We start from the raw sequence: 16,671 nt of genomic DNA on the forward strand, positions 1-16,671 counted from the left end.
GTATGATTTAGAGATCATCATCCAGGAACATCGAAGTTCCACTCCAGACACAACTAAATACTTGTGGAATTGCAAAAGACTCAATTCTCAGAAACAAATTCAATAAGTATGTCATGAGTCACAGACAACTAATATGGCATGCAGTGTAAAAATTGATTGTAGCACCACGTGAGTTACATAGAACACACATAGAAAACAATAAAAAAATAATTTTTGATTAAATTAAAAATGATTGCTTTATCTTTGAAAATTTTAGTCTATTTTTGTAATAAAACACTTCGGCCCCAAAGAATTTTTTTTCTGTGTAAGTTAATTTGTTAAAGGGCTTTTCCAGTGAAATACTGTTGATGACCTACTATCAACTATTGGCCTATCCTGATGACAGTATTTCACTGGAAAACCCCTTTAAGCAAACTGAAATATAGACAAAAAAATGGAAAAAATAAACAAAAAACTAGCCCAAACCTGGTAAGTTTTAAAGGGGTTGTCCCGCGGCAGCAAGTGGGTCTATACACTTCTGTATGGCCATAATAATGCACTTTGTAATATACATTGTGCATTAATTATGAGCCATACAGAAGTTATAAAAAGTTTTTTACTTACCTGCTCCGTTGCTAGCGTCCTCGTCTCCATGGTGCCGACTAATTTTCGCCCTCCGATGGCCAAATTAGCCGCGCTTGCGCAGTCCGGGTCTTCTGCTTTCTTCTATGGAGCCTTTCGTGCAGGATGCCGGCTCCATGTAGCTCCGCCCCGTCACGTGCCGATTCCAGCCAATCAGGAGGCTGGAATCGGCAATGGACCGCACAGAAGAGCTGCGGTCCACGGAGACAGAGGATCCCGGCGGCCATCTTCAGCGGTAAGTATTGAAGTCACCGGAGCGCGGGGATTAAGGTAAGCGCTCCGGTAAGCTTTCTTTACCTCCCTGCATCGGGGTTGTCTCGCGCCGACCGGGGGGGGGGGTTGAAAAAAAAAAAAACAGTTTCGGCGCGGGACAACCCCTTTAAGTTTATGCCATCTGCACTGAATATTTTCTACTCCAGATAGACCCTACAGGAAATATATTCCTCTGCTACTAGTGATAGACAATCAGCCAAGATTTATCTAGAAAATCATCACCCTGTGAATTCCGAGGGAGGTAGATGAACACAACCATCTACTGTGTTGGCTCTAACGAATCAAATGACTAATCATATGGGTCATGCTGGAATAAACTGGAAACAAACTGTTAAACGATTGCATATACACAGATGGTTTTAGTAAATAACATTTTGTATATAGTGATATGGGCCCCAGTAGAACAATCAGTTTTTTGTTTAGTTTTTTTTTTAAGTACAGTGAAGACTAAATGGCTTTTCAATGCTTTGTGGATTTTACTTATGCAAATTCACAATATATTCAAAGAATATCGTATAAAGTATGAATGGCCAGTTAGCATTGGACTTAACCAAAAAAAGAGGATGCCAGTCATCCTGAATAGGGCCACATTAAAAGCTCTCCATTATAAGAAAAAAAAATACTTTAGGTGAAACTGAGTGAGTATAATAAAGTAATAAAATATTACTCACTTGAGTTAACACAATTTTCTGTTCTGGTAGATTCATTGGCAAAGAAGGGGAAATAAATGGAAAATAAGCAAGCAACTGTTCAGTGATGCTACTACAAGATGAACAGCTGTGACAATTTTTCCGACCTTTTGCAAAGAAGAACCTGTGTGTCTAGGTTACACAATCATAGATTTACTTTTTTTAGGCCTGCGATAATATATTAGGGCATTACTTTAGTAATTGTATAATATTACTATTAGAGAATTTTAGTTATCATACATTCAGTACTGAAAGAAACTGTCCAGTTATGCATTCTAATTTTTTTGGTATTAACCAGAGAAAGAACTGCTGTAAAGAGCTGCTCTGCATGACCTGGTATGACTTTGTATAACATGGTAGCCTATTCTTCTGATTGGGCTCGATGTCATACGAAATTTGTTCTTTGGGAAATGTTCAACAATCTGTGACTTAGCCATCCATAATAGCTGATTATCGAAAATTTTAGCTTAGATGTGTCAAAAACTTACTGATTTTCTAACAGCAAGTGCAGTTCTAGCTGGTGTGTGTGATGGTTTGACCTATTTGACACTGCTGTTCTTTCTGTAATTAATCCTGAGTCTGATATGTGACGACACCCAGTAGCTTAGTAAGTAACTCTTTCTTCTGGTTCTGGGCTCAGAGGTCAGTCAGCAGTAGCTCATTAACTAATCTGAGCAGAATATATATATATATTCCTATACATATAGAGCCTTGTGTGGTGCAGAGTGTTAAGGCAGCAGAAATGCAGTCCTCAGCTCTCGCTCACGACCTGAAGGTTGCAAGTTCAGCTGATTCACGGTTGACTCAGTCTTTGTTCTTTCTGCGGTTGGTAAAATGAGTATCCAGCTTAGTGGAGGGTAATAAATAAAATTACCTGAAAGCTCTGCAAAATAAGTTGGCGCTAAACAAATCACAAGATTTATTTTAACCATGCTTTCCCAGAATCCTGTGCTAGTTATTGTATCTCCCAGATGCTACCCTGGTATGATCTATGTGTTTCAATTCTGTTTATCTAAACCAGGTAAGTTTGACCCTTCTTCTGAAATTAACCTTCTCCAGAAATTTTCTGTACCTGACCCTGGACTTTCTAACCTCACTGCTGCCCAACATACTTTGATTTGCAGTTTTTCTCTACTGTTCTCACCTAGCTAGTACCTCACATAGATTTCATCTCCTGATTTAGCTTGTACTATATTCTGTGTACTAGGTATTGATCCCTGGCTTCCCTTGGTTTATGCTTTTCATGTCTGCCCAGTAAGTCAGCAGTCACTCTACAGATGTAATCAGCAGGCTCCTTCCAGCCAAGTCTAACCTTTTGTGAGTGCATCAAGTATAAAGACAAGAAACTTCAAAGAGCCAACTAGGTAGAATGACTTGTGCCAAATCCAACCACTTCGGCCCTTTTAGATAAAAAAAAACTAGACCAACCCGTGCAGAATAAGTGGCCTCAATTAATGGATTGCCTCCAACAGGTGGTTGATCGGATGCAGTGTCTGACACTATTAGTTCAGGGCCTTGCTGGAGTTGCAAACTTTGCTTAAGGTTATGCCCTCTATTATATCACTTTCGAAAAGTGACCTGCAGGCTTGGGCCTTCTTATCCCTGGTCTCTATAATCAATTACTAGGTGCTTGTTGGTTTACTGAATTGGACCTGAGAGGTGCCTACAACCCAATTCGCATTAAAGACAGGGATGAATGGGAAACTGCTTTTAGTATTCTTGAGGGACTTTTCAAAACTTAAGTAATTACATTTTGTTTGTGCAATGATTTTGTGGTCTTTCAGAAGTGTATTAATTACATTTTCAGGGATGTTATTGGCTGTATTTTCACAACATTTAGATTTTTTCAAATTATATTCCGGCCCTCATTAGTCATGTTCATACTGTACTTAAAAAATGAAGAGAGAATTACCTTTTTGCCAAGACTGAAAAATGTTCTTTAATATGAGCTTTTCATAACTCTCTAAATAGAGATGAGCGAGCATACTCGCTAAGGCTAACTACGCGAGCGAGTAGTGCCTTAGTCGAGTATCTGCCCGCTCGTCTCTAAAGATTCGGCTGCCGGCGTGGGTGAGAGGTGAGTTGCGGCGATGAGCAGTGGGGAGTGGGGGGAGAGAGAGGGAGAGAGAGAGATCTCCCCTCCGTTCCTCCCCGCTCTCCCCTGCCGGCAGTCGAATCTTTAGAGACGAGCGGGCAGATACTCGACTAAGGCACTACTCGCTCGAGTAGTTAGCCTTAGCGAGTATACTCGCTCATCTCTATCTTTAAACCTTTAACTGATTTGAGTAAGAAGGTGGCAGATATAGTTCACTGGAAACTTGAAACCATCCATGCTTTCGCTGAACTAAAAAAAGATTTTTTTCTCTGGCTGGTGTTGGTCCAACCAGATCTGGAATTATTGTTTATTGTAGACATTGATGCTTACGAGATAGGAGCTGGGGCCTCCATGACTTAGCTTTACCTGTGTGCCTATGATTTACAAAAGTTATTCTCCAATGAAAGAGATTACCCCATTTGGAATTGTGAACTATTCGTTGTGAAATCGGCATTTGAGGAGTTGTATTATTTTCTTGAGGGTGGTAAACATAAAGTGATTTTAATAACTGATCACAAAAATCTAAAATACTTACAGTCTGCTAAGAGAATCCCAGACAAGCAATATGTGCTTTGCCCTTATCCAAGTTTAATTTTGTAGTCATTTCTTAGGCCCAGTACTAAAAATGTCAAAGCTGATGACCAGTACTGTAATTTTTGTTCCTCCCACCATGTGTTCTCTGGACCCATTCCGATTCTTTTTGATGGCATTGATATCTTTACAGTTTTTCTGAATTTAGCAGGTGAGATAAATAGAACCCACCTCTAGCTTCCAAGAACACACCTCCTGAAATCGTCTTTGTTGCTCCACTTTCCAAGCTACAGGTGCTCTAGGAAACTCTTGATTCTCTTTTGGCTGGACATTATGGTGCTGATAGTACTAGTTCAATTGTTTCCAAGTGACTGTAAAGCATTTGAACTAATGTTTGACTTCTGGGCTAATTTCAAGATGCACCGTACTCATCTTTCAGGTCAATTATGACCTCTTCTTGTCCTGAAGAGTCCCTTGACACATCTGTGCATGGATGTAATTACAAATCTCCCACCTTCAGAAGGAAAGATGGTTATCTGGCTTATAGTTGACAGGTTTAGCAAACAATGTCATTTTGTTCCTTTATCTAAACTATGTAACCGCCAGACCTTGTCTAAATGTTTTATTAAAAATGTTGACAGATTCATTGTATTTCAGAGAATATTGTTTTGGACTGTGGTCACGGTTCATTGTGAAACTTTGGAGGACTTTTTGTTCTAGGATTAATACTGAAATGTCTTCCTGCTCAGCCTAAGGCAAGGTGTAGGAGGTCTTTAACACCAGGACTAGGATCTAATATTTATATTCAAATTGGTTGCTGTACATCATTTATACCAGTCTTGATTAAACAAAACCTTTGCATACGTCCCTGCTGTGGCACCATCTTTACTTTTCATCACTGGAGTATCTTTTCAGGGGGACCCCCAGAGGAGCCCCCCTAAATCAGTAAGTGCTTCACTGTATATTTCATGACATACATCCTCCGGGATGTTTAATGCATATGTAAACTGCTTCCACTTTCACCAACTGAGTGTGGCCTCTTTTTTTCTCTCCTTCTGCATGAACTTCCTAGAACGCTTCCTGGGCCTTCTGGTGTCGTCGCTGATTGCTCTCCATACCTGTTGTAGATTTTGGCTGGATTCGCCTGTGTAACTGAGCCCTTACTGCAGGAAGAAGACGGCCACACTTCAGGACGGACGACTCCCTGCAGCGCCAAAGAAAGAACACATGACCGGCAATGGAGCCGGTCACATGTTCTTTCTTCTAGCGGTGCGGAGATTCGTCCGCATCTGCAGTGCGCCAGTGTGACTAAGCCCTTCCTCTGGATCAACATTGGGGGTAAGGGCGGGTAATAAGCTGATCTGGATGGACATATGTATTTTTTTTAACCTTAAATGCTATTTTACATTGTCCTTAGAAATTGAATTGGCATCTGGACCATAGGTTTTTTTTGGAGGGGAAGTGTTGAAAAAGCCCCTCTTCCACAATAGAGGATATAAATACAATAAACAGCTGGGCCACCTGACATAACAAGTTAGGCCTCAGTCACACGGGCGCATCGGTACACGTACACTGGCGTCGATGCGCCCGTGTGACTAACAGTTAGAAGACAGCCATGCCTGAAGACAACCGTCTCTCTCCAGTGCTGATCATAGAACACATGACCGGCAATGGAGCTGGTCACATGTTCTTCCTCCCGGCGCTGCAGAGAGATGGCCGTCTTCAGGTACGTCCGTCTGCTGGTGTCAGTCACACGGGCGCATTGGCGCCGGTGTACGGGTGCCGATGCGCCTGTGTGACTGAGGCCTTATACTGTAATTCCCACTACACTACAAATTGTTTTTCCTTTGCATATCTAACCTTAAAAAGTTCACACATATTGACAATTGATTTTCTTACTCTATATATACTGTATTTTCAGACTATAAGACGCACCTGACAATAATATACACCCCAGGTTTAGACAACGGGAAAAAATATTTCATACTAAGTTAAACAACAAGGTGGAGGGGCTACCATCATTAACTTTGGTGTTCTAGTATATAAAAGGATGTTACCAGTGAACAGTCAACTCTTATTACACCTAGAGTGTCCACTTAAACAAATGCATTAGCGAAAAAGTTCACATAATACACATACACTACTGCATGCACATTGTACCTGCTCACAACACACAGCTGTGTGACATACACCCGTAGCTCTGCAGCATGCACAACTCTGCAACTTACACACAGCTCTTCAGCAGTCACATACACACATACAGCTCTGCGACATACATACACACACAGTTCTGATACATGCACACACACCTGCATCTAGCATGTTAAACACTGATTTTATTAACACTCAATCCCCACAAACAAGTGCAGTAATACATTACCTCCTCTAGCTGCTTCCTGGTCACATGGTTATGACATCTACAGTCCTAATGCTACTGGTGACCTTTAGTCTTTGCTCTAGTCTGTCCTTGTGTGCACAAAGGATGGCATGCACTCCGGCGGAGATATGAGAGTGATCTCCAGCATTGCCTGCTGGAGGGGATTGTTCAGGGAGAGGTAGGATTGCACAGCCACAATATTTATGTCTGCAGAATTCTCCCAATGATTAGGCAGAGCACTTGCAGATCATTAAGGCAGCGGTCAGGGGTCTCTGGATCTATCAGACCCCCCTGCTTCTGTTGCTTTTTAGCAAAATTTTATCTTGCTGAAAACCATGTCTTACAGTTAGAAAAATATTAAACACTATAAAATAATAAATCAGAAAATGTATACATATTAATAGGTTTATCTACTCATGGAATTCTAAAGCATTAGGAACCCTATTATGCCATTATCTTTGTCCTTGAAGATGGGAAGATGAGAAGGACATAACCTATGAAACATTTGGATCAATCTATATGCGTAGAATAAAAACAAACAAATAAACAAACATTCCATGCTTACTGTAAAAATGAAAGACAGAATAGATTATTATCTGCTCCATATTATTCTCTAATTCACCCTTGGCGTTAACAAATCTGCATTATTTAGAATTCTGTTATGCAGCTTCTGACTCACCGCATGTTTTACTATTTTTTTTTTTTTTTAAAGAGTGATTCACTAGCAATGGTGTATTAACAGTTTGAAGTGTATCCCTGTAAAGAATATATGCATATTATTTCTTGAGGGCTAATACATTTCTATGATATGTATTTAGTTTTTAATTAACGAATCACTCAGACAGAAGGAATCGGTACATATTGCAGCCCTAATTACAGACGACACCTAAAATTATACATTTTATTCATAAACTATTGAAAAAGGGTCGGATGCAGTAAAGCAAATTGTGTTATTTTCACAGTGAGGCCTTAGTCACACGGGCGTTTTTTCACGCTATTTGCGCATCGCATGACGGATGCGCATGCGCAAATCGCGTGACCGGCGCCGAAAAATCGCCTGAAAATCTGCTCCTAGCTGCGTTTCATTAGAAACGGGCCGGAGCTGTCCAGCGCATTGCATTCAATGGAGCCAGCAATACAGCCGGCTCCATTGAATGCAAGCGCTGCGGGCGAGTGTGGGATGAATTGTCGGGAAGGGGTTAAATATATAACCCCTTCCCTGCAATGCATCCTGAAAAGTGAAAAAATAAAAAAAATGTATGTACTTACCTGCTCCTGGCAGCCGGAGATCCCCGAGGCCGGCCTGCAGTGGGTGTGAAGGGGGTGTGACTCAGGCTTGCCCCTGATTGGCTCAGCGCTGAGCCAATCAGAGGCAAGTCTCAGTCACACCCATTCATGAATTCATGAATGGGTGTGACTGAGATCAGCCTCTGATTGGCTCAGGCTGAGCCAATCAGGGGCAAGCCTGAGTCACACCCCCTTCACACCCACTGCAGGACGGCCGCGGGGATCTCAGGCTGCCGGGAGCAGGTGAGTACATCCTTTTTTTTTATTTTTTCACTTTTCAGGATGCATTGCAGGGAAGGGGTTATATATTTAACCCCTTCCCGACAATTCATCCCGCGCACGCCGGCAGCCCATTGCTTTCAATGGAGTCGGCTGTATTGCCGGCTCCATTGAATTCAATGGGCAAACATCGTTCTTCTCTGCCACAGCTGTTCCAGCTGTGGCAGAGAAGAATGATTTGTCTTCTATATGTTCTCAATGGGGTCGGCGCTGCTGCCGCCGGCCCCATTGAGTGCATATAGAGAAGAGAACAGGAATCGCAGATAGGTGCGATCTGCGATTTCTGTTCTCTAATTTATCAGACGAGCGCATAAAAAGCGCTCATGTGTCCGATACCATTGCAAAGCAATGGTTTTAAAAAATCACCGGACGCATGCGCATGCGCAAATCGCGGCAATAAACGCCCGTGTGACTGAGCCCTAAAGTGATTTTCAGGCGTGCAGGATAACGTAACGTCCAGAAGCACATGACGCAATTTTTTTTGAGGAATCCTTATATCTCTCCATACTCTAATGAGTCAGCAACTCTCAGGGCTTAGTTACACGGGTGCATCGGCACCGGTACACAGGCGCTGATGCGCCCATGTGACTAAGCCCTCAATGTAAATGGCTACACACATGGAGTTCCAACATAGATCCTCAAACAGGGGCCAAGTGTCTTGGGTGCATAGCACCTAGTATACACAAAAAGTTGGGTTCAAAATTAATGAAAAATTATACTTGATATGATACTAGCTTTAATGGATATGTCAGTTTCCACCTACTATTTGATCTAGACTATACTGAAAGGCGTGCAGTTCCCCTAATAAAAGACATTTTTCAGGTGATGATAGTGAACTAGAACATATTTCTGGCTTAGCAAAGTTGATTCAGGCTCAATACAACAGTTTAATTCTGTCTAATGCTCAATGAGGAATTTTCCAGGTGGTATTAGCTGCATAAAGCGGAATATTAGCTGAACAAAGCTGATTCTAGTTGAGTTCAACAGTTAGAGTCCGTCTACGACTAGAACGTTTTCGGTGATATCTAGTGAAAACAAAATAGAATTCCATCTGAACCAAGCAGATACTAGCTGAGTTCAATACTTAGATTTTGTCTATGACTTAACGTGTTTCACCAAGCCATTACTTGGGTCCGCAGGAGCCCAATAAACCTTGAAACTAAGATAGATGTGTCACTCAGTACATTTCTCATTTGGTCACAACGGTGGTGGTTCATACTCCAGATCTACAACTGTTGAGAATGAATGAGACATTTTTATTTTTTTTTGCCACATGCTTCTGGACTTTACATTATCCTGCATGCCAGAAAATCACTTTACTGTGAAAATAACACAATTTGCTCTACTACATTTAGCCCTTTTTAACCCTTTCCAATCCAATTTTGGATTCAGGGTTTCTTAAAACTCTTTCTATTTATTCTGTTACACAACGGTGCCATCTGCTGGCTAAAGCCAGTGTGTGCACCAGAGAGGCTCCGACAGTGGAGTGGCTGGCAATAGATGGTAAGAATACCCTGTCGGACGTCTTCTGCCATTGGAGCTGTACAAGCTTCAATCAGAATGTAGGAAGACACCAGACAGTGGATTGGAAAGGGTTAATAGTTTAGCAATAAAGTTTATAATTTTGCCGTCGTCTATGAATATAGTTTTTAATGAATGATTATATAAGTTTACGTCTCAGATATTTTCTATGGTAAATGAACAGCAGTGTGTGATAGTTATAACCTTATTCATAGTAATCTACTAAAAACTGAAAGAGGATCTCAACCCAAAGAGTAAAAATAATCATATATTTGTAGATCAGGAGTTACTAAAGAAGCCAAACTATAGATATTGCCTATTTTTACTTTTCAGGTGAAAACCACTTTTCTTTAGAAAAAGTACTACTAATGCATTAATTCTAATTATTTTTTATGGATTATGTCTGTTTAATTGTCATGCTGCAGTATTAAGTATAGACTAAGTCAAGTCAAATGTATGCAAAAGAAGGTCTTTTTGGCGTGTGATTGGCTGGTAAATATCGACATACTATTGGGTCAACTGTATTGAAAAACATTGCTGATTTTGGTTTTCTATACTACTGTATGCATATGAGTTGTACAGTAGGCATACAGTTGTATTAGCCTATGTAAGTTTGAGGCGTACATTGGACAGGCCATTTGAAACAATCCTACTTAAAAATGGTCATATTTTATGTCAACCTAGCCTTAGGGTTTCTATACATTTCAATGGAAGAAGTAGTGATAGAGAAAAAAATGCTAAGAGGAGAAGTTTGCATTCTTAGAGCTTAGTCATATGGGCGCATCCGGGCACGAAGAAGACGGCCGCACCTGCAGGTACGGACGATTCTCCGCAGCGCCGGAAGAAAGAACATGTGACCGGCTCCTTTGCCAGTCATGTGTTCTTTCTTCAGGCGCTGCGGGGAGTCGTCCGTCCTGAAGTGCTGCCTTCTTCTTCATGCAGTAAGGGCTCAGTCACATGAGCGCATCGGCACCAGTGTACGGGTGCCGATGTGCCCGTGTGACTAAGCCCTTAGACGGAATATGGGCTGTTATGTAGGAGTTGATATATTTTTGTTGGAATACCTTCCTCTTGGGAACTTATCCAAGTAGGCACAGAAGGAACAGAGGTATTAGCATTGTAGGAACATACCAAAGATAAACATATATGGAAATAAGACAGAGGAAGAAGACAGATGAGCAGGTAAAAGGGTTTCTTGTATTATTATGTAAATGACCACATGGTTGAAGACAACATTCAATAACATTTAAAACTGCTTTCTATGACTTCTTGTCTCCAATTGGAGAATTACAAGTAGCTCATGAAAACAAACTGCTGCTCTAACGCTCTTATGTCCATGTAAGTATTATATTTTCCAGGGGGGAATAATGTTTAAAAAAAATTGCTCACATTACAAGGAGTGTGACCCTAAACTAAATGGTTCACAAAATAATCAAAGCAATTAGCACTGCCTGTGTTTTCTACAGGTGTCTCAAATTATTTGGCAGTAGATGTGTTGTACAAATGCCTGAAAAATCCATTTTTATATATCTGAGTGGTGTTTCTGCATCTGCAAGGAATTCTTCAAACGCATTTCCAAAGAATAGGCAGTCACAACAATTTTTGTAAAAAATGAGACATGGTAACATATCCTCACTGGGACAAATACTTGGTCTGCAATCACCATGAGGCCGGCTGCACGCGGGTCTATTTGCATGTAAAATATACACACACAATACACAGAGAATAGAACTCATTGATTTCATTAGTTTCATCCTTACTTCCCGATTTTGCGCATGCATTTCTCACCTGTTCCACTTTTATGCACATTTGTGCAGCAACAATCCCCACTGAAGTCTATGGGGGTGCGCAAGTGCATTCACAATGTGAAGCACAATGCACTGTGCACTTCCGTTGCAAAAAGAACACATCTGGAACTCATTAGGCTACATAGCCAATTAAATGGGGCGTGTTCGTTTGTTGCATGCAAATGAACATGCAAAAAGCACAGTAATGAATGCCAATACGCGTGCAAAAAATCCTTGTACATAGTGCAAATATGTTGCACTGAGGTGTATGGAGAAATGGATATGACCGTGTACAACATGAAGATCATGCGTTTTTTTAACGCAAAAGTCAATAGGACTTGCTAATGTTTAAATTGCATCGCAATGCATGTTGGTTGCGTTGCGATGCGATGAAAAGGAGGCTCCATGGAGAAACATGGGAGATAAACGCAGAAAGATAGGGCATGCTGTGATTTTTTTTTCACTTAACATCGCATGAATAAAAACATCGCTAATGGTAAGAAAAGCATTGTAAATCAGTGGATTCACAATCTGCTTTTTTACTGACTCTCGCATAAGGCAAAAATCGCACGATTTTCTCGGCCATGTGAAACCACCCAAAGGGTCATATATTAGGTTCTGGTATGGTAGGTCTAGTGCCAAAAAAGTGTCAATTGTTAATGTGACATTTTTGAAAACACTACCATTGTTTTAACTTTTCTTACAGCCATAAACTGTCTATTTGCAGGGTCTATTTCTTGTATTTAGTATTGGGCATGACTAGATGCCTCCACACTAGTTCAGTATGCATTATGTGGCATATGACAAGTAAATTCACCCAAGCAACAAGAGCAGAAGTCTGCCGTAAAGTTGTTGTGAAATAACCAATATGTTGTTAGAACATAGCTAGCATTATTTACATATTTAAAGGTGAACACCCTCACTGACTGACTCACTGACTCGCCACTAATTCTCTAACTTCCCGCTGTGATACAAACATGATATTTGGTAGGAGCATTCTTTAGGTCCTAAATAGGAAAAGTAAAGGGGTCACAACTTGATTATTTGACTTAAGTGCGAATGTATTGGCACCCCTATGAAATGTACCTAATCTAATTCTCTAACTTCCCATTGCTGTACAAACATGAAATTTGGCATGACCACTCTTTAGGTCTTAAATAAAAAAAGTAAGGGGTTACAACTTGATTATTCAATGCTAAGTGCAAAAGTATTGGCACCCCTATGTAATGTAACTTCTCGATGTCGTACAAGCGTAAAATGTGGCACGAGCATTTTAGGTCATCAATAAGAAATGTAATGGGGTCACAACTAGATTTTTCAATGCTAATTGCAAAAGGAAGTGCACCCTTATGTAATGTAGCTTCCTGGCGTTGTACAAGCATGAAATTTGGCATGAGCATTCTTTAGATACCTAAATAGGATAAGTAAATGGGTCATAACTCAATTATTCAATGCTAATTGCAAAAGTAAGTGCACCCCTACATAACGTAACTTCCCGATGTCTCACAAGTGTGAAATTTGGCATGAGCATTCTTTAGGTCCTAAGTGAGGAGAGTAGGAAGGGTGGCTAATTTTGCAGAGGGACATCAGTACATGCAGTCTGAGGAGAATCTAATGCTCCTCTATGTGTATACATATTTTATTCCTCGGTTCCTCTAAAGTAACCACAACTTAAAATTTCCGTGCAAACAACAGGTAAACACCTGTATGAAATGAACTCAGGTGAAGCCAGGTATATCAGATAGTAATAAATAAATTACAATCAATGTAAACAGCATTGAAAATATCCTATGAGTACACATAATAAAGGACAATATCAATAGCTAGATCTCCTAATGGTCTAGTTAGAATACCCTAGGCTGAGCAAATTTTCCCTATCTGGAGCCAATAAAGCAGAGTAGAGATCAATAGAACCGAGGCCAAAACAAATGAAAATAAAAAATAAGAGGAGCTAGCAAAGTCCACAGCCTTGATGAAACTATATGGTCCTCTACAGTATACTGGGATTTAACCTTGTTTGAATCCTCATACGGGTGGTGGTTACAAAATTATTATTTTTGCTGTTGTTCTTTGAGTCCTTATATTTTAGCTAAGTACTATTAAAAGTTAGGGTTTTGGAAGCTACTCAGTGAAGTACTTAAAGTAGAACAAGATCCATCATATGAGCAGGTTCTAACTAGAGATGAGCGAGCACCAAAATGCTCGGGTGCTCGTTACTCGAGTCGAACTTTCAGTGATGCTCGAGAGTTCGTTTCGAGTAACGAACCCCATTGAAGTCAATGGGCTACTTGAGCATTTTTGTATATCACCGATGCTCGCTAAGGTTTTCATTTGTGAAAACCTGGGAAATTCAAGAAAGTGATGGGAACGACACAGAAACGGATAGGGCAGTCGAGGGGCTACATGTTGGGCTGCATCTCAAGTTCTCAGGTCCCACTATTAAGCCACAATAGTGGCAAGAGTGAGACCCCCCCCCCACCCACTGACAGCATAAAGATCGTTCTCCTCTGCCACAGCTGTAAAAGAATGGGTGTGTGAGTGAGATCTGCCTCTGATTGGTCAGGCTGTGACCAATCAGAGGCAGCTCATTCAGCAGGCGGGGACTTTAAATCCCCGGCTGCTGAATACTACTCACAGCTGTTCAGAGCAGTTCAGGAGGACTGCTGCCGGCCGCGCTGAACTCCGTCTGCCGGGACCAGGTGAGTATATATATATTTTTTATTTTTACACATTTCTGGATGAATTGCAGGGAAGGGCTTATATATTTAAGCCCTTTCCGACAATTCATCCTGCAATCGCCGGCAGCCCATTGCTTTCAATGGAGCCGGCTGTATTGCCGGCTCCATTGAATTCAATGGGCTAACATCGTTCTGCCGGGACAAGGTGAGTATATATTTTTTTTATTTTTACACATTTCTGGATGAATTGCAGGGAAGGGCTTGTATACTTAAGCCCTTCCCGACAATTCATCCCGCAATCGCCGGCAGCCCATTGCTTTCAATGGAGCTGGCTGTATTGCCGGCTCCATTGAATTCAATGGTCAGTGGTCGTTTAATCGAGACGAGTACCGCTTGGTGGTCGTCTCGAGTAATGAGCATCTCGAGCACCCTAATACTCGAACGAGCATCAAGCTCGGACGAGTATGCTCGCTCATCTCTAGTTCTAACTGATATTCCCCATATTGATGTTGCCAAAACTCTATGTATTCACCAAAATGTCTCTTTTTTTTACATTTTGGATCAAGTTCATTTTAAGTACAAAATAAAACCAAACAAAGATGATGATTTTTTAATATAGTGAAACTATTTGTAGAAGTACCTGTGTGCATGGGCTTTTATACTTAAGTGTAATTGCTGGGTGTATTTAGATTTTTTTAATGTCCACTATTTAACAATAAATGGAGAAAATTGGCTTCTACTTGATTGAGTTTTCTTTGCCTATCTTTGGATCAACATTGGGGGGTGATAGGCTCGACGTATATTGTTTTTCGGCTTTATATACTATGTTACCATATTACAAAGCATTTCAGACATTTCTAATCTACACTTAGGACACATGGTTTCTGTCTTGTGCCAATACAATTTGAATTGTTTTTCCAATCATTTGTCATTTATAACTACTGCATTTGAGACGTATCCAGTATGATAGGCTGAATAAGGCCAAATATAATATGGATAGATCAATCAATCAGCAAATCGAAAACCTGTGCAAATCACATTGCTTTCACACAGAAACCTTTTTTTTGTTACTGCAGTTTTTGATGTCGTTTTTTTGAACCAAAGTCAGGAGTGGATTGAAAAGGAATGGGAAATATAAAGGAAGGACTTAGATTTCTCCTTCCTGCTAGATTCACTTCTGCCTGTGGCTCAAAACATGCATTAAAAACTGGTACAAAAACCATGGAGTTTTTTTTTAATAAAATTAAATGAAGATGATGATTTTCTTTTAAAGAATGAAATAAATCATAAACAAACCTGTGTTTCTATAAAGATGCAAGGGGCCAACTACAATCTACTGCATTGAATTATAGCAAATTACAATCCACTGGACTATAATCCAGCATAATCCACTGGATTATTCTGTGAACATTCTGGGAAATTTAAAGGAGCTGCCTAAACTTTAAAAATAGCCCAGAAGTTGTGTTAGGTATTGCAGTGCTGTCCTAATCAAGTTAAAGGAACTGCAAGGCAATATCTGGCCGCCCATGGGTGAGTGGTGCTGTTTGCTTGTCTTTACCTTGGGCAATATCTCTAAACCCTTTAATTGTAACTCTTGACATCTATCTATCTCATATCTATCTATCCCATATCTATCTCATATCTATCTATCTATCTATCTATCTATCTATCATCTATCTAATATCTATCAATCTAATATCTATCTAATATCTATCTATCTAATATCTATCTATCTAATATCTATTAGAGTTAAGCGAACATATTCTGCCGAGCTTGATGCTCGTTCGAGTATTAGCGTACTCGATGGTGCTCGTTACTCGAACGAGTATCAAATCATGTTCGACCCCCACCCCAGCTTTTGGTTCCTCCCTGCTGTGATGTGCCTGTTTTGGCCCCTCCCCGCCTCGACGCAGAGTGCGTCATTGGCAAATTTTTAATTTGGTAGGAAGGAGAGAGAGACAGACAGACAGACAGAGAGAGAGCGAGAACCAAGGGGAAAAAAAGCTCGGGACCCAGCGTCCCACATACAAAAATGCTCGAGTCACCCATTGTAGTCAATGGGGTTCGTTACTTGAGTAGAGCTCTCGAATTTTATGAAAAGCTCGAATAGAATAACGCTGACCCGAGCATTTGGGTGCTCGCTCATCTCTACTATCTATCTAATATCTATCTATCTATCTATCTATCTAATATCTATCTATCTAATATCTATCTATCTAATATCTATCTATCTATCCTACATGTTAGGCTAGGATACACCACATTTCCTATACACCAAGAAACTTTCCCGATATTTATGCCATACATGTATTCCCTATAATTGTATATGTCTGCTATTGACTCCCATATTAAATAAACGTATACAACACAATTTACTTTTTTTGCACAATTCCCTTACATTAGATTTACAGTTGAAAGGAAAAAGGGCATACCAACACATACCGGCAGCACAGTCAGCTGGCCCATTGTAGACTATGGATAAGTCTGGCATATGCATCAGGAAATTCTCTTGACATAAACATAAGGTATGGAC

At 40.5% G+C, this 16,671-nt stretch overlaps 1 protein-coding gene across 1 annotated transcript in view; it reads right to left on the reverse strand.

Annotated features, from left to right (window-relative positions):
* The window catches only part of TENM1 (teneurin transmembrane protein 1), a 616,814-nt gene that overhangs the window by 424,972 nt on the left and 175,171 nt on the right, over nucleotides 1–16,671 (reverse strand). The window lies entirely within an intron of this gene.

Source organism: Eleutherodactylus coqui, chromosome 10, assembly GCF_035609145.1.
Source record: "Eleutherodactylus coqui strain aEleCoq1 chromosome 10, aEleCoq1.hap1, whole genome shotgun sequence".
Lineage (NCBI taxonomy): Eukaryota > Metazoa > Chordata > Amphibia > Anura > Eleutherodactylidae > Eleutherodactylus > Eleutherodactylus coqui.